At 39.0% G+C, this 23703-nt stretch overlaps 1 protein-coding gene across 1 annotated transcript in view; it reads right to left on the reverse strand.

The window, feature by feature from the left end:
* LOC106060070 (uncharacterized) overlaps nt 1-23703 on the reverse strand; it is a 68446-nt gene that overhangs the window by 38660 nt on the left and 6083 nt on the right. The gene's annotated exons all lie outside the window — the stretch shown is intronic.

Raw genomic sequence — 23703 nt, forward strand, 5'->3', positions numbered from 1 at the left:
GGAACGAGTAAGAAAAGGAGGGGGGAGGGGGGTCCTCGTGAGAATAGGCTCCAGCGTTTGAATAAGAACTAAGCATGCCAATGGTCAGCGCGTCCAGGCCCAGCCTAGAGACATTGGCCAGTATTGACAAAAGAGATTGAGTGGAGTCGGGTCGAAGGTCAATAAATGCTCCGCCACCGCGCCCTGCCCCCCACCACACGTATCTTGTTTGTATATCGGCACGCATGGTTGAGCAACTTCGTGAACAGGTAGTGGTGGTAAGAAGTGTCACAGTACACACACACACACATACACACACACACACACGTCCTCCAGGGGCAATACGCCCCAGCGCAGTCTAATGAATAACAAGGAAGTTGGAAAAGAAACTCTACAAGTCAACAACAGCCTCAAACTGAGTACCAACCCCGCCCCCAACCCCAGAACCGCGACCTCTCCCCTCCCCAGAGCCATAAAGCAGACTTACGTCAGCCGTGTAAGGTATGAGTAGAAGACGAGCTGAACTAACGACTCCTTTCAAGTGAATGTCGCAGGCTACACACACACGCGGACGTGTCACAAAGGCCCTATGAGCAACAAGCAACCTGTTGGATTAAGGAGTGACACAGGCACATCGGAGACACAGTACCAAAGTGATTAGGATTGAACCGCGACTCAATAGCATTGTTTTATCTTGAGTTAGAGCGATAACAAGTGACAAAACTCTTTTTGTTTTTTAAGGCGATTCCTCCTTTATAAAGCTGGTCACTTTCTACAATAGCGATTACTTCGCTCTTAATAACTAAAGGATAGAAAAAAAGATTTTTTAAACCCACCCACCCCCACCAGAAAAAAGCATGGTTACGCCAATGTATAGATCTACTCAAAGTATAGTATAGAAAATTCTAGTAGATTCAGACTTGAAACATTAAAAGTTTCTAGTCTAGATCCAGTTTGCTGTATCTAGTTATATATATATAATTAATATTGTGTATTAATAAATTGTATTGGTCAACAATGTGTGCTAGGAGTTCTCTACATAAGACGGTTCTCCAAATGTTCCTGAATGTCTGTTTATTTATTGAACTCTTTACTGAATACATGCGGGAATTCGCAATGACGTGTGTTCATAATAAATAGATGTAAGCCAAAATGTAATATTTTGAAGAAGTACAACGGCTAAACCAGAGTTTTTCCTGTGTGGCCAATACGCGAGTATTTGTTTTTTCCAAAGACATAAACACACTGTCCAATTTCTATGAAAATCGAAAGAGACACTTTCGATATCCGTGTCCTTACGGGTTCCACGCATGACGAAATCATAATAAAAAGATACTCTTTTTTTTTTAATTAAATGCAATTTGATGCCACAACTACACATTTATTTGATTCTTATTAAAGTAAAAACCTTCAAGCATGTTCGTGTAGTATGTGCTCGGGGCTGTCACATCGGTGGTCCCGGGTTTGAACACCGCCCGCCTTCCCACGGGAGGTTTGGGCAATAATGTAATAACCTTCCAATTGGAAGGAACATCTGAAGCATGTCAAAGACGCAAACAAATTAGAAAACAAGTTTATGGCTAAATATTTTCTTTTTTAATTCTTCCAGCATTTGAACCCAAAGCATTTGATGTCATAGTTTTGTGACAGGAGGGCACAGCCTACCATTATAAATTATAATATACACTATTGTGGTTATTAGACAACTCATTAAAGTAAACCTTATTGGAGTGTCCAACTTTAGAATATTTGTTCACAATTTTTTTAAAAATTGTGTCTCGTTTTAATATCGGAGATTTTCATACATGGCGGAAAACCTGTTGGTGTCTCCGGTGTACGAACTAAAGGAAGTGGTGATACAGTATATTTATTTTTAAAGTTGCATGATACTACACTAGCACGTTGGAACACTGCAGACGTGTATTTTTAAAGTTGCATGATACTACACTAGCACGTTGGAACACTGCAGACGTGTATTTTTAAAGTTGCATGATACTACACTAGCACGTTGGAACACTGCAGACGTGTATTTTTAAAGTTGCATGATACTACACTAGCACGTTGGAACACTGCAGACGTGTATTTTTAAAGTTGCATGATACTACACTAGCACGTTGGAACACTGCAGACGTGTATTTTTAAAGTTGCATGATATTACACTAGCACGTTGGAACACTGCAGACGTGTATTTTTAAAGCTCTTCCGTTTGTAACTTTTATTTAGTTGGCAGCATTGAAGTTCAATTTAGTGTCCTTGACATTGATTAGTTTCTAGTGAAAATCTCCAGTATGAGCATCTCCAGTATGAACATTTCCATTATGAACATCTCCATTATGAACATCTCCAGTATGAAAATCTCCAATATGAACATCTCCAGTATGAACATCTTTAGTATGATTCCTAATTTGTAAGAGAGCCACCAAGCCAAAATGACCAATCCACAGTCTTGATCTGGAGCAATCAAGAGGTAGACGTTTCAGAAGACAACAACAGTGTAGGTCATCAGTTTCCAGGGGAGGAGTCATTGTTGCATCTTGGAGCTCATCCAGTCATGTTCCCAGTCAGTCATGTTCCCCAGTCAGTCATGTTCCCAGTCAGTCATGTTGTCCAGTCAGTCAAGTTCCCAGTCAATCATGTTGCCCATTCAGTTATGTCGCCCAGCCAGTCATGTAGCACCAACTGACATATTCATGTCCGACATGTCTGTTAAGGGCGACATCTATGAGTAGAAGTCTGGATGTGCCCCGCAGACCTTAGTTTGTGCATCACTGTCATTCGAGAAGGCGAAACGCTCACATGGGTACTATGTTATCCTGTTGAATAAATGCCCAAAATATTTACCCCGCTCCAGTTTTTTTCTCCTTTTTTTTTTGTCACTTTCCAGCGTTGATATTGTCTGTTATATAGACTAGACCAGTGGTCTTCAACGGGGGCGATATCGCCCCCTTGGAGGCGTTTTCGAGATTTTGGGGGGCGCTGGGAGCCAAAGGGGCGGTAGAGGGGCGCTGGGCACAATAGGGGGCGGTAAAGGGGCGCTGGACATAAAGGGGAAAGAAAAACTTAAGGTGCACTGAACAAAAGAAATGTTAAAATATCTTTCAAAATCAAAGCTGCCAAATTACACATAGACAAGCTCTAGTTAGCTTGCTTCTAATTTAAGAACAGAAACAACGCTAGAAGTTGAGTTCGGGAATCCCATTTTCTATTTTTAAATTTCTTACTCTTTTGCTGTAATTGTAGGGCATCTAATGTCCTTATATCTTGCGCGCGTAAACGTTTATGATTTGAGAAACAAACTAGGTAATACGCCTTTTAGATTATAGTTTATTTCATCTACATATGTTAATATATAATATGTAAATGTTAATTGAAAAAAAAAACGTTAAAGCTAACATTCAAATAGAAAAATTTTACCTTTTTTTAAAACAAAAACATTGACAAAGTGTTGTTACGACAACTCGATGGTATGTAATGTCATATTGTTAAGAGTTTTAGTGTATTGCCACTAGATAAAAAGTATTCCGATGTTCTACTTGGAATGACGGCATTTTCAGATGAGGTCATATGAAACCAAGTCGGTTTCACGAACAGAGCAATATCCAAAAATAACTTAAGAATGTTCATGAACAATTATAAACATCTACAATTAAACAATATATATATATATATATATATATATATATATATATATATATATATATATATATATATATATATATATATATATATATATATATATATATATATATATATATATATATAACGGCAAAGCATGATATGTTTTATTGGCTTCTTAGAAAAATGCATAGCTTTTTCTAAGTCTTATGATATTGTTTGAAAAGTGATTAAAGCTAAAAAACATTTTTTTTAACATATGTTACACAAAAAGACATTTTTTCTGTTAGTGATGAAATTTTATTTCAAAATTGTCTAGTTATGTAGCTTATAAAGACATATAGAGAACCATCAATGGTTGGACAATGGCTTCAAAATTAATATAGAAATACAGAACATAACTATTCACTATTCACCTTGGGACTTATGATACACAGGCAACATCTTAAGAAAAGTTTAGCCCGCAATTTCATTTCTATTTGAATCTAATTATAAAAATTGTAAATAAAATAGAAACCCGTGCAGAAAATAATCTCATCCTTCAACAGCTTTGTGAAACAAATGATGACAAAGATGTTAGACTCTTGTTGTAAACTGAAGTTCGCTGGATTTCGAAAGGGGTTTGTTATTGCTCGTTTTGTTCAACTGTTGGCGGTGACTTCAAGCTGGCTAAAAAAATGGTTCTTCATGGTAGGAATCTAACGCAAATAAATGAAACCAACCTTCGACTGCAAAGAAAGAAATGTACTTTACAATTATACCTGAAAACAGTAGGCCCTAATTTTCCAAAATTTAAAAGGGGACTATTCTTAAGATTTGAAAGAAAGTCATAACAATCAGATTAATTTTTGTGTGTAATCACAGCAAATTAATTGACAATTTTTGTATAATGATAATATTGGTATTGTCTTCGATTCCGAAGAATACGACTGAGTTCAGTGTTTCACATAACTACGCAAACCCAGTTTCGACCTGCATATTTTCCAGAATTTTGTGCAGACAAAGCTGTTGTCTGCTGGCGGTCTATTTAAATTTTCTTTCCGTATTTAGCGCCTGTCTTCAATAATGGCTTTTCTTTAAGTCTCAAATGTTTGTCCCGAAGCTTTTGTGAGAGCTTTCCAACTGTCTCTCTCAGAGACCATCTGCTGCCAGAGAATGTTGCCAGTTACTTTCATCTCTGCCAGTGAGGGCATCTTTATAGCGCTTACGGGGGCACCTCTGTTACTCCGTCCTACTCTAAGCTCGCCAAAGAAGATCGCCTTTGGCATGCGGTCGTCTCCTATGCGGGATAAGTGTTATTGACAGCATAAAAATTAATAAAAATATATTTTGTTCAAATTTGCCTTCTCACGCTTCTTTATAAGTGTTTTTCTTATAGGGGGCGCTGGCTGATTTTTTTAAAGAAAAAATACGAAAAGGGGGCGGTAGGCCAAAAAAGGTTGAAGACCACTGCTCTAGACCAATCACGTGCTTGTTAAATTCGCTTTGTCGCGACACAATGTATTTCCGATATATAATAAAACAAGGCTTTTCGTTGCTTCGCATTAACAGAGTTTGAGAGGACTAAATGCCAATAGGCGGGACATTGTATTGCACACATATAAATTACTGTACGACTGGAATAGGATTGTGGTTCAAGGACAACTACAGTTATCAGGCTAGCTCTCCAATGACACCAATCCAGAGCTGGTGGTGAAGTGATGTTCATTGTCGTCACCACTCTGCTCATTACGAAAAGGGAAGACGACAAATGCAACAAGTTTATTAGAAAACTGGAAATTTCCGAACAAGGTCGAGACGAAATTAACCGTGTTTCGCAGGTGAGCCAATCAACAATCTCTGCCAGGAGACACATCAAAGTCACACACACATTTGTACAGGTAGCATGCAGCGATAGAACAGGAATGAACGAACGAGGAAGGGAGGGAGGTGTGACACGACAAGATGGATGACTCACAAACAATATACTCAACTACATATACACACACACACACGCAACTACAGTTATACACACACAAGTCAGACTGATCTACGTGCACCCTATGAGACAAGACTGTGGAGGTATTATAAATATATCAATTAAACAAACCTAATATAACAACAGACTTTTTAAAAAAAATTTATATAAGGAAAGAAACGCATAATTTCTACCATGTATGTTAATACTGCAGGTTGCAGAGTGGTAAAGCGCTTGGCTTCCGAAACGGACGATCCCGGGTTCGAATCACGGTAAAGATTGGAATCTTTAATTTTGGGATCTTTAGGGCGCATTTGAGTCCATCCAGCTCTAATGGGTACATTACATTCGTTGGGAAAAAGTAAAGGCGGTTGGTCGTTGTGTTGGCCACATGACACCCTCGTTAACCGCGGGTCACAGAAACAGATGACCTTAACATTATCTGGCCGATTGACCACATGGTCGGAAAGAGGAACTTTAGCCAATACTGCAAAATTTTTATTTTTAAAAGAAAATTAATTACCAGTGATTTATTTTAAAATTGGTTAAGTTTTGTTTTTTTATTGATTGATGTGTTGACATGGACACTAAATAATTGTGCAAAGTTTCAACATGATCTGAGAATTGGAAGTGGAAGTGTCCAAAGTTGATCTACATTCTACTTCGAGTAAGTTGATAAAAGCTTTGTACAAAGTTGATCTACATTCTACTTCGAGTAAGTTGATAAAAGCTTTGTACAAAGTTGATCTACATTCTACTTCGAGTAAGTTGATAAAAGCTTTGTACAAAGTTGATCTACATTCTACTTCGAGTAAGTTGATAAAAGCTTTGTACAAAGTTGATCCACATTCTACTTTCAATCGCACAGACCTGACCAGAAAATGGAGAAGTAATACTTTTCACTATCAGTGGTGTCAGCAATGACTCTCTACTTCATCTAGAGCAGGCATGTCGAACTACATTTAGGCAGAAAGGCCAATAGAAATTTGGCCTCCGTTTAACTTGGGCAGGGGAAAATTTGAATATTTGTATCTGTATATTCATGATACACAGGTAAATCAAGGGAAAATGGCATTCAAGTCCGCGTCACCGTTTGAGACAAATTAAAACAAGGTTACAAAGACAGTTTGTGTGGAAACACAAACTTAAAATCGGCCCCCGAAGTGGTCCACCCAGGCAGGCTTCAATATTTTCAAAAAGAACATCTAAATGAAATTATATCAAAGACAAATGAGAGAAGAATGGAGAAAGAAGGTTGACAGATCTTGTGTAGTGCCCCAACGGTGCAGCAGATCAAAGGATAGGTGCAAGTGAATGCAAAGTTAGATGTGAACCTGGCCTAACTAGTTCCCCTTTCAGACCTTGTGGTCTATAGGGCAGATGATGTAAAGTTCAGCTGTTTTTGTGGCCTACGGTTAACGAGGGTGTCATGTAGCCAGCACAACGACCAACCACCTTTGCTTTTCCCCAACTAATGTCAGTTACCCATTAGAGCTGGGTAGACTCAGAGGCGCCCAAGTATTCCGAAGTTGAATATCCCAGTCTTCACCAGGATTCGAACCCGGGACCCTCGGTTCTGAAGACAAGTGCTTTACCACTCAGCTACCGCGCCTCTCCAGGCCTAACTGAAGTCTTATAAATAATTTTATTGTTTTGAAAAGGCTCAATCTCTTATCCAAATCCTGAGATGCAATGTATACTCCGCAAACAAAATTAAGAAAATAAAGTTTATAAGATTACTATTCATTTTAAGTTAGGTCTAACTTATAATGCATACTAATTAGCTTTTTCTCTTTAAAAAACTGCTTGCATAACTGATTTTAAAAATTAGATTTTTAGCTTTCAGGAAAAAAATAAGTAGCCGTTGCATCAGAACTTTGAATGGTCTAAAATATTGTGATGTCGGATTTTGAATATCTTTTCTAGTTTACGAGATCTAAACGGGACGGACGGACAGACGACAGACATTTCACACAAAACTAATAGCGTCTTTTCCCCTTTCGGGAGCCGCTAAAAAAAACGAGGGCCGCATAGATTTTTGTTTAAAAGAGAACAAAAGGACTGGGGTAGAGAGTAGTTTTTTTTATTTATTTTTTTTTTTATTTACTAGAGCACATCATTTAGTTTCTGTTGATTGGCAAATTACAAGCATAACTGATCATTGAATTTGTTCTTTTCATTTATCTTACACATTTTAAATGTGTGGTTGAGAGGCCGAAACTGCTCAGCTACGGCTTGCCCACCTAACAAGGGGACTCGAGTTCGAATCCCGACTGGAGCAGTGTTTGATGAGCGGCTTAAGGAAGAATGGAAACCTACTGGTCTACAATAGAGATTTAGCCATGAACGTGGTATAAGCTTGAATGATACGCTATATATATATATCATGGGCGTAGCCAGGATTTGTTTCGGGGGGGGGGGGAGGGCTTTTTTTTTCTCCCCCCCCCCCCCGCGAAAAAAATATATTTATATCTTTATTACATTCTGACCCATCATTCTTTCGGAAGACGCTTATTGTGCCCTAGAATAGGTTCTTCCTGGAGTTAGTGGGAAAATTGTAGACTCCCCGCAATTACCAGCAAGGGGGTCTGGGGGGGGGGGCGCTAGGAGCTCCCGCAGTGCGGATCAGAGCCCCGCCGCCAAGCACTATTTCTGATATTGAAGGCCAACAAAATGCATATTCTGAGGTATCTACAGTGCATTTTCCTGCTATTAAAAAGTTTTATTTCAAAAATCTGTCACTGGTAATGTCTGAGGCCTCTTCCCACCTGCTCTGAGGACCTCCATGAATGTGTGGCGCCAAATTGTACTAGGATGTCATCGCAACTCTTCTTATGCCTAATTCATTTTGTCGGAGAACATGTCCCGCAAACCTCATGCGACGCTCTGTCACAATCTTACTACGGGGTCGACTCCCAGTTCGGCATAGGATTTCTATAACTGACTTAGCCAGCTTTGTTGGGCCACATTTAGTGTTTTTCAATTTCGGCAGATGACTATTCACTGCGCTTTATTAATTGAGCCCCGCCACTAGTAGAAATGTGTAACCTCTCCTGATTACGATCTTGGAATTAAGTGACTTCAGTTTGCTTTAGATTTTATATCGAAAAGTGAAGTTTTATCGTCAAAATCATCTGTTGGGAGTTTTAAACTAAAAATTCTCTGGAGTTATTTTTTTTTTTTTTTAAATTCAAAACCCCATTTAGCTACGGTCATAGAATTTAGTGACTAGTTTGCTTTAGAATAATATTGAAGATAGAGGTTTTACACCTCAAAACGCTCTGTAGGGGGATTTTAAACTCAAAACCATCTGGAGGGGTTTTAAACTTTTAAAAAAGCCATCTGTAGGAGAGGGATTTAAACTCAAAACCCCTAATTGTCTTAGCTACGCTCAAATAATTTTATAGTGTAATTTGTTTTTTTTATATTGAAGAGGTATTTTTTAGCATCAAACCACTCTGAAGGGGGGTTTAAACTCAAAACTCCTTTTGGCAACGCTCATAGCATTTTGAGTGCGTAATTTGCTTTTTTCTTACATTGAAGATGTATTTTTTAGCTTCAAACACCGCTTGCGGAGGGTTTAAACTCAAAACCCCTTTGGCTACGCTCATAGAATTTTGAGTGTGTAATTTTCTTTTTTATATTGAAGAGGGGGTTTATCGTAAATTTTGGAGGGGTTTAAAAATCAAAATATTACTTAACTGTGCTCGTGAAATTTGGGGGATTGTCGTTTGCATTTTTTTGTTTTGTGTTATAGAAGAGAGGAATTTAACTGCGAAAACCCCTGTTAGGGGGTTTTAAACTCAAAACCTCTTTTGCTGTGCTTGGGCATGTGATAGTTTAGTATTAAAATCTCACCTAAAATAAACAAAATCAAAGCAAAAAGTCAGTCACTAAATTCCGATCACTGAGTACCGGCACCTAATAACTGAGTACCGGCACCTAATCACTGAGTACCGGCATCTATTATTTTACAGATATATATAAAACAAAAGTAAACATAATTACGTCCAGAGCTAAATAAATTACCAATCTAATAGGAATTGTTATTTTAAGAATGTCCATACCCCCCCCCCCCACCCGAGTTCTTAAAGGGCGTCACATTTTAAGGTAGTTAAAAGTTAAAACACACTCAAACAGACGATCAGTAGCAAAATTTTCACTTTTTTTTTTACACTACTGCCCCCCCCCCCCCTTTTTTTTTAATAAATCTTGCGGCTTTTCTGAAAAACCAAAGAATTTAATGACGCCTGGCCCACTAGAAACATGTCCCGGGAGTACTCTAGACCTACTAGAAGTAGAGACATGTCTTGGAGACCCACTAGATTCTATAACCCCATTAAACAATATATTGTGGCTTCTAAACCGTTAAAGGTGTGGCTCACATCGCATACAACCTAAGGGGTAGGGGTGCAAGGGTGAGGCCAGAGCCAAAGAAAAAAAAACAACTTCGCTCCGTTGTTTTCTGCGTGTGCGCATGCGTATGAATGTGCAGTGGTGTGAGGAGGGGGGTGTGTGAGCCGGGGGGAGGGGGGAGTTAGGAATGTGCGTGTGAAAGGATTGTCAACTGTCGCGACTCCTCAGCTCAACTTGACAGCACTCTTCACTAAATAACTTTTTACCAGTCGTGCTGGTTAGACAAAAAATATTATAGGAGGGGGGAGGGGCGGGAGGAGAACTCATTTCTCACGCGCAAAGAATGGAGGCCCCAATAGAGGACAGGAGGAAGAGATAAAGAGAGTGAGAGAGAGGTGGGGTTGACTAGGCTGAGCAGTTAAAAACATTTTATGACACGCACACACACAAAAAAAAAAATGAGGCTCCGGGGTCAGCGACATGACCTGTGACCTGTAAATTCCAGCAGACACCGTGCACCTGAGCTAACGGTCAATGTCGTCGTGTGCACGACGTGTTTAGACAAGCCTCCCCCCCCCCTCCCCCGTCTCTCTCACTCTCCAGAGTTACACAGCCAGGCAGGCTTAGTGCTCACAGAGCGAGACACATCCACAGCGCTAGTTACAGAGGAGTCCTTCCACACACTTCCACATAACACACACTGCCAAGGTGAAAGACAAGGTGACAGTGGGCTCATGAAATCACTGAACCTGGAGTGTCAACCTGATGATATCTTCATAGGTAGAACTAACAGAGTAGCTCAACGATTTCACGTCTAAAAATACACAGCACTGAGATCAGTGCATAGACCTAGACTTAAGGGGGGCATTACTAGTATGAATGCATAGATCTAGATTTAAGGGGGGCATTACAAATGTGACTTTAGATCTAGATTTAAGGGTACATTACACATGTGAATATATAGATTTAGACTTAAGGGGACAATACTAACGTGCCTTTAGATCTAGACCAGTGGTTCCCAAACTTTTTTGTCTCTTAGACCCCTTGCCATGTTTTTAAGTTTTCGGTAGACCCCCCAGCATTTTTTTTGAAAATTCATTAACTTCAGGTGTGCTTTTCTCACTGATTACTATGCGATATATATTTATTGATGACATTCAAAGCAAAATAAAATTTAATATGCATTACAAGAAGTAACTAAACAACAACAACAACAACAACAACAAAAACGCCTATTGGTGGGCAGCTTTGATAATAAAATGTCAATCTTGGGCTTCAATTTAGTTCGGGTTAACATTCTTCTCGATTAGATGATGTCTGACTGATTTAAATTTGGAAAGTAAGAACATTTATCATTGTCATTGTATGCTTCATTAATTTAATCCTCACATGAAACACTGAGATTATGCCTTCGTGTTGATCAAATTTAGGTTATCACATTGTAGCTGCAAGTTAACCTCATTCAATTTCTGAAACAAGTTTGTGAAATAGACTATGTCCGATTCCCGTTTTTTTTTTTTTTGTGTTTTAAAATAGGATCTTAGCAACCAAGAACTCAGAAAAAATAGTGTCAAAGATAAGTCTTTCGAAAACTATCATACTTCAGTGTGAAGGAGCAATTGATCAAAATTTAAGAGATATTACAGACTTAAAGAGATATTACAAATGCAATGTGACTTCAGATCTAGATTTAAGGGTACACTACAAATGTGAATACATTGATCTTAAGCAGTGGCATAGCATCCATGGCGCGAAGGGGTTTAATGAACCCGGGTCCACACCCATTAGAGGCAAACCTCGCCTGGGCCCACGACACTTGACTAGTTGAGAACTTTGGGGTGACACCAATGTGAAAAAATAAATGCACTTTTGTAAAAACCGACAAAAAACAGAATTTAAAAGCTCCCTCAAAATATCCTGAGCTTTGTCCCAGAATTTATATAAACTTAAAAAGCAGTGTTTTAAGCTCAAATGTAAGGATTTGCTTTCGATCAGATTTTGTGAATTGTAATGGTGGCTAACCCTAATCGTGCGTTTGAGGTGACAGTAGTCTCCATATCCTTCCGTTCGTTTTTTTGTTCTTATCTGTTTCTAGTTATACACTTATGGGTAGTACAGGAATGGTGGGGGAGGAAGAGAGTTTGGTTAAGAAGTATGGTTAGTTCCGAGTGTCACTAATTTAAAAAATTCGATACAGCTGCAAATTATTCAATTTTTTCGAAAGCTTATTATGTATTTTATTTGTTTTGTATTTAAAAGTATGTAGTGTCATCTTTTTGAATTTGAATAAATTTTTCAAGGTTTCTGAATTACCAAAATAAGACTGACATCTTTTCAGTCTCTCGTGATTCTAACAGAACTTCAGGACCTCTCAGTGTCTTGCTAAAATACTTGTATTTTAGGACATTCATTCTGTACCATTTGTCTCTTTCATTAGTGGCAGTACTCTAGACTCTAGACAAATAAAAAGTTGATACCAAATTCGTATTATTTTTTTTTTGATAGTGCTAGTGATCTCCGATGACGAAACATCCAAAGAAAAAAAAATTAGATAGTCATTTCTAGGTTTTCATATTTGTAAGAATCAGACGTCAGCAGAATTTGCTGAACAAAAGCTCCAAGTAATAAAAAAATCCCCATTTATCATTAATTAAACTGCAAGGCTTAAGCTATGATGGTGCTTCCAACATGACTGGATACTACAATGGCATTTGGGCATTGTTTCATCAGAAGAAGCCGCTCGTGCATTTAGAAATCTTATCTTATATAATACAGACGCTACTTCAAAAAAGAAGATGATTACGTCCTACGCGTCATGCATTTAGTCATGCATATGACTAAAAATTCTAAAAAATGACTTAAATTCTGCCAAGTCACTGGTTTTCCTGGCTAGCTCAGGCAACCCATTCCATGCTCTAATAGCACTAGGGTAGAAGGAGTATTTGTACAGATTTGTCGTAGCATATGGGACGAGGAATGTGCCATTATCTTTGTGTCTTTCAGAGTATTTTATTAAATTTTGTTTTTGTATTTGAAGATTATGGTTTAGTGCTTTATGTATAATTGCTACTTTACTTTTGAGTCTTCTGTCCTGAAGGCTTTCTAAATTTAGTGATTTTACTAAAGGTGTTACTCTGGTTAAGTGTGAATATTCGTTTGTTATGAATCTCACTGCTCTATTTTGTGTCTGTTCCAGTGTCTTAATGTTATCTTGAGTTGAGGGGTCCCAAACGGAGGATGCATATTCTATTATTGGCCTAACCAAGGTTAAATAAAATTTTAGTTTTATGTTCTTATTTGTTTTATAGAAATTTCTTTTAATAAACCCTAATGCTTTGTTTGATTTTTTTTTTATAGTTTCATCAATATGTGGATTCAATGACAGTTTTTCATTTATTATAGCACCTAGGTATTTTGCGTTTTTAGTCTGTGTTACTGGTTTGCCATGAATAAGATAAGTGGAATTAATGGTGGTGAACTTTGTCAAAAGCCTTGGAAAAATCTAGTAAGATAGCATCTATTTGTTCACTATTATCTAAACCTTTTGAAAAGTCATCAATTAGTCCTATTAGTTGTGTTTCATATGATCTATATTTCCTAAAGGGGGTGTATGGGGTATCTAGGAGGGGTAGCACCTCTAGTGGACAGGCAGTCGTACCCTCTTTTTGAGGGTAGCTTGACTCACTCTTGGTCCCCACTCGGTACCCAACTCTCACCTGTGGCTCCCAGAAGCTGTAGCATGCGCAACGGCCACACCCCGGAAACGGCTTTGACTGGCCGGCTAAACCAGGTAGAGGGTATCTGACGTGTCCATGGCACTCAGTACACTGAGGTTCTGTCAAACCTAGCATGTGAAGTCTGGACTTGGCGGCCTGTGCGTAACGTCACAAAACTAGACTAATCGGACAGAATGGCAAGTACCAGCACAGTGCTGTGGAGTACTCAAGAGCAGGACAAAACACACAGAAAGTCTCTGGTGATCCACTGCACCCAAACTTGTCCCCGGACGTCTTGACCAAATCTTGCTTCCGGAAAAGGACGGGCTTTAGGGCGAGAGAGTGAGATCGACGTGTTGCGCAAATCCTCCTCACTTTAATCCGAATTCCAGCGCGAGTCACTTGTCATCCCCCCCCAACACAACCAAACCAAAGTCCTGTGGCGACAGCAAGCAGTTAAGCGGTAGGTGTGGGCACACTGGAAGCCGTAGCTGCAACCCTGCACACAGGCGGCTCAGGCCATATGGTCGTTCACCACTGACACAGAGCAGCAGTGGAGTCCGGCAGCCCCCTGAGTGACTGAGCAGCCCTATTTAGGAGTGCACTGCTCACCTCCATAGCATGAGGACAGGGCTAGAAAAGGTGCCCCAAAAATTGCCTGCTCAAAACTACCCTAGCCAGCCTACCGCAGTTGGCGGGAACCCTACTCAAGCGGTCGAAATTCAAAGAAAAAGACGAGGATAGTTCCTCTTACCATAGGCGCATGGAATGTGCGCACACTACTTGACAACGACACATCTGATAGACCACAAAGACAAACTTGCACTAGTAGCCAGGGAGCTCCACAGATACAACATAGACATAGCAGCACTAAGTGAGACTCGGCTTGTAGATGAAGGTGAACTCTGCGAAAGAGGAGCTGGGTATACTTTCTTCTGAAGCGGTAGAAGCACTGAAGTACGACGTTAATCTGGAGTCGGCTTTGCCATAAAAACATCAATAGTATCCAAACTAGTTGGGCCTCCCAAAGGAATTATTGATAGGCTCATGACCCTAAAGCTGCCTTTACAAAACGGAAAGAAACATATTTCCATTGTTAGCTGTTACGCACCCACCATGACCAACCCAGATGATGTCATAGCAAAGTTTTACGAAGAACTAAACTCCACCTTACTTGATATTCCAAAAACAGAAAAGCTACTCATTCTCGGTGACTTCAACGCAAGAGTCGGCTCTGACCATCACATCTGGAAAGGAGTCTTAGGCAAATTTGGGATAGGTCAATGCAACAGCAACGGATTATTACTACTCCAGACCTGTGCTGAACACAAGCTGCTCATATCGAACACAATATTCAGTCTTCCAATGAGAAAGCGAACTTCCTGGATGCATCCCCGCTCAAGACACTGGCAACTCATAGATTACGTCATCACCAGACAATCTGACCGTCAGGACATTCGTGTCACCAAATCTTGCTGTGGTGCAGAGTGTGGAACAGACCACCGCCTCATCATCACAAAACTAAACATTCGTATCCAACCAAAGAGACGTCCGCAAAAATCAAAACTCCTAAAAAGGCTAAACACGGCCAGCTTAGCAGATTACAAAACTGAAAAGTCGCTTGCAGATGCAATAGAGAACTGCCTCAAGTCCACCGTTCTAACTGAATCAAATGTAGACAAAAGCTGGGAATGCTTCAAAGAAGCTATCTATAGCATAGCATTAAACATACTCGGTCCTATGGAGAGAAAGCATCAGGACTGGTTTGATGAAAACAGTACTGAGATCAGAAAACTATTAGACGAAATGCACAAGCTCCACAAATTGTGTCTGAACAACCCAAACTCCCAGTCCACTAAAGATGCATTCACTAACATCCGCAAAAATGTGCAAAAACAGCTACGCCAAATGCAAGATACCTGGCTTAGCAAGAAAGTGGAAACAATACAGGAATTTGCTGACAAGCACGATATGAAGAACTTCTACCATGCCATAAACGAAATCTATGGACCCACAAAGTCAGGCTCATCCCCTCTATTAAATGCTGATGGGACAATCCTATTGACAGATAAGGAAGAAATCCTAAAACGCTGGGCAGAGCACTTCGAAAAGGTTCTCAATACACCTTCCATCATAAATGAAGCGGCCATAGACAGGCTACAGCAAGTACCAATAAATGAAAAAAATAGATGACCCCCCTACGCTAAAGGAAACCGATCTTGCCATTCAACAGCTCGCAAGCGGAAAAGCCCCAGGAGCTGACTCCATTCCCGCAGAGGTCTACAAAAAAAGGTGGATTAGCCCTGATTGAAAGACTTCATAAGCTCTTCTTAATTATGTGGGAAAAAGAGTCAATACCACAAGACTTTAAAGATGCCAAAATTGTTCATTTATACAAGCGAAAAGGAAACCGCCAGATCTGCGACAACCACAGAGGAATATCTCTTCTATCTATTGCTGGGAAAATCCTTGCACGCATCCTACTAAATCGGCTCATGCAACACATAGAATATGGTCTACTACCAGAAAGCCAGTGCGGCTTCAGAAAAGAGCGTGCAACCATTGACATGATCTTTGCAGCAAGGCAGCTCCAGGAAAAATGCCAAGAACAAAATGCTGACATGTTCTCAATATATGTCGACTTAACAAAGGCATTCGACACTGTTAGCAGAGAAGGACTCTGGAAGATCATATCAAAGTATGGCTGTCCACAAAAATTCATAACCATGGTGAGACTATTTCATGATGGCATGAAGGCTCGTGTCCAAGAAAGTGGAGAACCATCAGAGCCCTTCGAAGTATCGAACGGGGTAAAACAAGGCTGTGTCCTAGCACCTACACTGTTCAGTATCATGTACTCCGCTATGCTGACAGATGCATTCACAAATAGAGAAAACAACGGGATAAATATATCATACAGATTTGATGGTGGCCTATTCAACCCGAGGCGGCTTAAAGCAAAATCAAAAACAAATGCAGCAGTAATCAGAGACTTGCTATTTGCTGAAGACTGTGCCCTAAATGCCTGAAAACGATCTGCAGAGCATCGTCAGTGACTTCTCAAGAGCATGCTCAGACTTTGGCCTTACCATCAATACGAACAAGACTGAAGTCTTATATCTACCTGCTCCTGGGAAAGCCTACTCGGATCCAAGCATTACTATAAATGGACAGGATATAAACGCAGTGGACAAATTCACATATCTTGGCAGCACACTCTCCAGAAATGGAAAAATGGATAGTGAAATCGACCTGCGTATCGCCAAGGCCAGTGCATCCTATGGCAGACTGTCTACAAATGTCTGGAACAGACGTGGTATCACCACAAACACCAAGCTAGGGGTCTATAGAGCCGTCATGCTCCCTACATTGCTCTATGCCTCAGAAACATGGACAGTGTACAGTAAACATGCAAAGAAACTAAACCACTTCCACTTGACATGTCTGAGAAAAATACTAAATGTCAAATGGCAAGACAAAATACCAGATACAGAAGTCCTTCGAAGAGCGTGTCTGCAAAGCATCCACACAATCCTGATGCAGTCCCAGCTGCGATGGGCAGGTCACGTCTACAGAATGGAAGACCACCGCATCCCTAAACGACTCTTGTATGGCCAACTAAGCGAAGGAAAGCGCTCGCACGGTGGGCAAAGAAAGCGCTTCAGGGACACCCTCAAAGCTTCTCTGAAGGCGTTCAGCATAGACCCTGGCACCTGGGAGACAGAGGCACATGACAGAGCATCATGGCGTCGCGCTGTGAAAACTGGCGCACAGGTTGCTGAGGAAAAAAGAACAAAGCTGGCAGAAGAAAAACGCCAGAAAAGAAAAGCAGGACAAACGACACTAGCTCCAGCTGGAATAACCTGCCCAGTGTGCGGCCGAACATTCCGGGCTCACAAAGGTCTCACCAGCCACATGAGGAGGCATAAAATCCCAGTGCAAAGCCCTCAGCCCCCTGGATGACAAAGTGGTCATCATCGAACCACGATGGACGAACTATATATATTTCCTAAAGCAATGTTGGTATGGGGTGAGGACATTATGTTTGTCTAAGTGGTTTATGATGTTGCTACATATTATGTGTTCTAGGATTTTTACATGTGATGCTGGGAAATGATACTGGTCTGTAGTTCACTGGTTTCTTACTTTGCTACTTAAAAGGTCAGAAAAATGTTAGTAAATAAATATTCGATCTATTTACTGTTAAATAATGGACGTAGACTAGATACTAGTTTGTATCAATGCTTCAAAGTTTGACACCTATAAGTGTTTTAGGAATGCCATTGTGTAGAATGGGAACTTGGACTCATACAACTTTTCTGTATATATTTGAAACTCCGTGTACTGGTTTCATTCTGTTTAAAATTGTACAAACATTGACTTTTAATTCGTGTTGGAGACTTCTAACAGAGTCAATCATAATAAGATGATTAAATAGCTACTCAACTTGCAAATATGATTGCATTGGAATGTTTTTTAGTCAATGTACCGATACTTTCAGATGACTCAATTGTTTTGTCATACATTTTATGTCTTATTGGAGGAGGGGCACACCAATATATTCTTGCTACGCCACTGATCTTAAGGGGGACATTACAAATGCGACCAAGATCAGATAATAGATCTAGACTTAAGGGGCTATTACAAATGTGGTTGTATGGGTCTAGACAAGTGTGACTACCTCATTAGGTGATCTTCTTTTATGGACTTTTTTTTTATCGACAAATAGAAAGAACATACTTAGCAACAAGGTCATTTTTTGTGTGTCTCCTCCGTAAAGTCTTTTTTTCCGGCCTTGAGCTGACGAATGTGAGGTACCATGTATGGGTAGTGACAAGCTGTGGAGAGACAAACAGCAGTCGCCCCAGGGGACGTGATTCTGAGAACAGCACTTATAGATCTAGTTGGGATGAATCGAAGGCTCGCTTTGCTACAGTCCACACCAACATTGCAGTGCGTCATGTGACCTGTGCTTGTCCACGGGAATGTCCATAAATTTAGTAGGAGGCATGTAAATATACACAGAAGGGGAAAAAAAAAGATATTTGTTTCTACGGTCACTAAAGTTTCAGCCGGAAGTCCGCCAACATAATTTGAACTCGGTCTCTACTCTGAAACCCTTGCCCTGTACCGCAGTAAGGGTCAATGCGAATTGAAGCACTAAAATACAGTTTCAATGAGAAAGGAATTAGGTAACAGTTGAAAAATAAAGTAATAAAGTGCAGCGAATAGCAGATCTGGTTTTTAATTGAAATTTTGTTAATAACAGGATAATGCACTGTAGATACCTCAGAATATGCATGTTTTTAAAATACCGGAAATAGTGCTTGACGCCTGGCTGACAAGGACGGGGTGTCTACAGTCTTTTCACTAACTCCAGGAAGAACTTATTCTAGGATACAATAAACGTCTTCCGAAAGAATGAAGTGTCGGAATGTAATAAAGATTAATTACGTACACACACACCCACAGATATATATAATGGCAATGTCTTCGCTATATGGCTGGGGGGGGGGGTGTTCCCCCACAAAAACAAAAAAAAAAATCTTGGCTACGCCCATGCTACTGTGTATTATTTCTATTTAATTGTCCATGTTTACACGTCTTAATAATATGTATGTGATTTAAAGTGAATTGTTTGTGTTTTAGCACAAATCACACGTTCATATTTACCTTTTGAGAGTTACACATTTGGGTGTAAGGCCTAACTTATGTTTCACGTTTATATTCATTACGCATCTGCGTGAACAACGTATGATCCAGCGTGCTATATCCGTTAGACCCAACTGTTTTTACAAAGCTTTTACCAACTCACTCTGTCTGGTACAAAGTTTGAACATGTTAATACTCTCACACCCATTCTCGGATCAAATTGAAAGTTTACACAATTATTAATTTTACCTAACAAAACAAGAATCAGTAACTGAAAAAAATTAGTCAATTAATTACTGGTAATTAAATATTTTGTTTGATACCAAAAAGAGAAATGAATCCTCCAGATACGACTAACCATGTGGGGTTTGGTCCCCTAAGATGATTGTACATGTTCTTCAACACTCATTTTCGGATCAAGTTGTAACCTTACATAATTATTTAATGTGCCTAATAAATAACGAATTAATCTAAAAAATAACCAATTAGTTAGTTAATTATTGGTAATGAATTTTTTTTAATCGAAAAAATGAAAAACAAAATTTACATTATTTAGATAGGTAGTGTTAAATGTAGAGTTCTTCCCCGTAGATAAGCCCCTTTGAAAAGATAGCATTTTTATATTTTCTTGTTTGTTTGTTTATTTATTATTTTTATTATTTATTATTTATTTATTTTTTTGTTAGCCTTTTCTTGAAATATCTCTCCAACTTTTCTGTACAGTTAAGTCCGAAATGTTGAAGTTTCCATCACTGACCTTCATTCATTTTTTTTATCCACTATAAAATTGAGTAAGAGAAAAAGAAAAGAAAGCGAATTAAAGAAATGTGTTGGTGCTACAGGCCTGATGGAAAAGAAAGAAACCCGTAAAAAAAAATAGAAAGAGGATGATTTGAAGAGATGTTAAAATATAAAGAGGCAAAAATCAACAATACCAGGAGGACATAATATGTGAAAAACTCAATTTTCACAACACAATAATGAAAAACAAGTCAAATAGAAAAAGTCCCTGAAAAAACAAGACAATTCCTCCTTTTTGAAGCTGGTGACTTTTTGTACTAGCGATGACTTTTTGTACTAGCGATGACTTTTTGTACTAACGATGACTTTTTGTACTAGCGATGACTTTTTGTACTAGGATGACTTTATGTACTAACGATGACTTTTTGTACTAGCGATGACTTTATGTACTAGCGATGACTTTTTGTACTAGGGATGACTTTTTGTACTAACGATGACTTTTTGTACTAGCGATGACTTTTTATACTAGCGATGACTTTTTGTACTAGCGATGACTTTTTGTACTAACGATGACTTTTTATACTAGCGATGACTTTTTGTACTAGCGATGACTTTTTGTACTAGCGATGACTTTTTGTACTAACGATGACTTTTTGTACTAGCGATGACTTTTTGTACTAGCGATGACTTTTTGTACTAGCGATGACTTTTTATACTAACGATGACTTTTTGTACTAGCGATGACTTTGCTCGTAATAACTAATGAATGATGGATTCAAAAAATAATGTGTACCATGTACTGTATAAGTATTACAAATACTAACAGCCCAGCTCAAGGAATTCTACATAACAAAGTGTGCAAGATGTTCCTGAACAACTCGTCAATGAATACAAACCTAATGACGATCTTGTGTTCCAAATAGACAGACGCAAAATTTAATTTTAAGAAGATAATTTTCAAAAATTAAAACGATCAAACCAGACTTCTCCCTTTGCGGCCAATCAGGTTATAGATTCGCCTCCGTATAAGAAGATCTCCCATATAGTTTTATTCAAAATTCACCCTAACACAGAAGCCTACCTTTTACAAAGATGATTACTTTTTACTTGAAAACACAGGCGTATTCATAATATCTAAATGTTAAAATGACTATTAAAAAAAAGGTAAAAGGTTAATTAATAGCTTTGATTTTATAGTCGAGCTCTTCATAACAAATGTTATTCTCCAGAATTCCTAGATGGTTGCAGCTATGTGTTTGGACATAAGCAGGGCAGACATAATACAGACATAAATAATACAAATACTTTTTAGCAAAAAAGAAGAGTACACTATATTTCACTAACAGGCTAACGTCGCCAGACTCAGCTTTTCACGATCTGCACCCAGTTCTATCTTGTTTCAGATGCTGGCATACAACTGAAGTAGCTCACTCGAAGACGTTTCTCATCCCAAAACCAATCTTTCAACTTGTGGCTAAATATACTTTGATTCTTTCATTTTGGCCGTGTTCCCTAAAACGGTTGTCCGTAAATGATTTTCCATTTGATTTGAGCTTTTTGACAGAGGGTATTATATCGTTAGCCTTTGATCAAAATTCTTAAAAACCTCTCCCACGACTCCAAACAATTTGTAGCAAGGTAAAGAGATAGGGTTTCAATGAAGAAAGGAATCTGGCAGACTCAGTGCTGAGAACTAGAGCCTTGACAAGGCTGCTAGACAGAGACTAAAGGAAACTGGCAGACTCAGTGCTGAGAACTAGAGCCTTGACAAGGCTGCCAGAATCGAGACTACAGAAAATTGGCAGACTCAGTGCTGAGAACTAGAGCCTTGACAAGGCTGCCAGAATCGAGACTACAGAAAATTGGCAGACTCAGTGCTGACAACTAGAGCCTTGACAAGGCTGCCAGAATCGAGACTACAGAAAATTGGCAGACTCAGAGCTGAGAACTAGAGCCTTGACAAGGCTGCTAGACAGAGACTAAAGGAAACTGGCAGACTCAGTGCTGACAACTAGAGCCTTGACAAGGCTACTAGACAGAGACTAAAGGAAACAAAATATTGACGATATTGCTTGTCTCAAACGCTTCCATACGACATACGTATTAAGAACATATACACTAACACACGCGTCTTAAGGTACAGTTTGTCCTGAAATGCCGTTTAAACTATCAGGGTAAAGTTGATCCGGTATCACGTGCCTACCTCGCTCTCTCCAGTGAAGAGATTGAAGTGGTATGTGATATTTAAAGAGATCAATACACATAATCCTGTGCGAGTCGCTCAAAACATAGCCAAAGACCAGGCTATTATAAGGTTACCTAACGGTCAAAACAAGAAAATTTAAAAAGCAATTAAACAAAACATTGCTTATATTAATTATAGTTGTATCAACTAGTTTTGGTCAGTCATGTAATTAAATTTGTAAGAGGTCAAGACTAACAATAATAAATCTGTGCGATTAGAAATATTTTTACCAATTGTTTTTGTTTAGCGCAATTTCATGCTTTTAGCTTTATCAATACACTATATATATATGATCCTATCACTTGTCTGGGCCAGATGGGCAGGGGTAGGAGGGAGAAAGAATGGGGTATCTGGGTGATCGCTTTTTAAATGTTTTTTTTTTTTTAAGTGAGCGACCCTAATTCGAACTGAAGGCCTTCTCAAGCCAATATGGTAACCACTGTGCCAGAGAGCTGCTTATGAAAATAGGTTTGATACTTATAATATTTACATAAGATTTTTACCAAATTTTTAATTTTTACTACCTTCATTATTTTAAACTGTCTATTCGACATTTTTTTTAATGATTTAACTATATAGAATTTAGCCCTTGTTATGTAAAGGGAAAGTGATCCTTAAAGGATTACGGGCACGACATGGCCTAAATTGTGCCGATGTGCCTAAACACAAAACTCAACAAACAATAAATGGGACTAATTCAACTTATACCACCATATCAATAAGTATAGTTTCTTTCCCTTGCTCGAGATACCAAACAAAATAATTAATTATCAATAGTTAATTAACTAATTTAAAAAAATATATATTATTGTATTGGAAAGTAAAAGAAATAATTGTGCGAAATTTCAGCTTGATCCGAGATTGGGTGTGGGAGAAATAATGTGTATAAACTTTTTACCAGACAGACAGACAGAGTTGATATAAGCTTTGAAGATATGTGGTAGTGAATAAGAAGCGATGGGGGAGATAATACATTCGCGAAAATTGTAACAAATATTTTGGTTAACGACAGAGGATGCGGGGTTGATTTGGAAAATCCTTTTTACCGCCCCCCCCCCAACAAGCAGATAAAATATAAGTTAAATTTTTAAAAATTATCTTCAAAATTAAGGTCGCTATTAAAGAGTGACTCATTTTTCGGTTTCGGTGCCACCTTGTCAAAAAGTGCCTAATTTACCGGTGCCTAAATTTCATGGTGCCTAAATTTCCAGCTAAAAGTTTCTAGATTCCGTCGACACCCAACAGTTGGAAGAAAAAGAAAAGCACGTTAGGACAAGATTAAGGAGAGTCCTGGGTTGCACTCCTACTTGATGTTAGCACGAAACATGGATCTGTTCTTTTTGTTTCTTTCTCAACTGTTGGTGTCGACATTTTCAGCCTTTTTCGTACTTCAGGTTAGGAGGGTCTCCATCTGCAACCCAGGACTCCTACTATATGTTTGC

Source organism: Biomphalaria glabrata, chromosome 11 (assembly GCF_947242115.1).
Source record: "Biomphalaria glabrata chromosome 11, xgBioGlab47.1, whole genome shotgun sequence".
Classification (NCBI taxonomy): domain Eukaryota; kingdom Metazoa; phylum Mollusca; class Gastropoda; family Planorbidae; genus Biomphalaria; species Biomphalaria glabrata.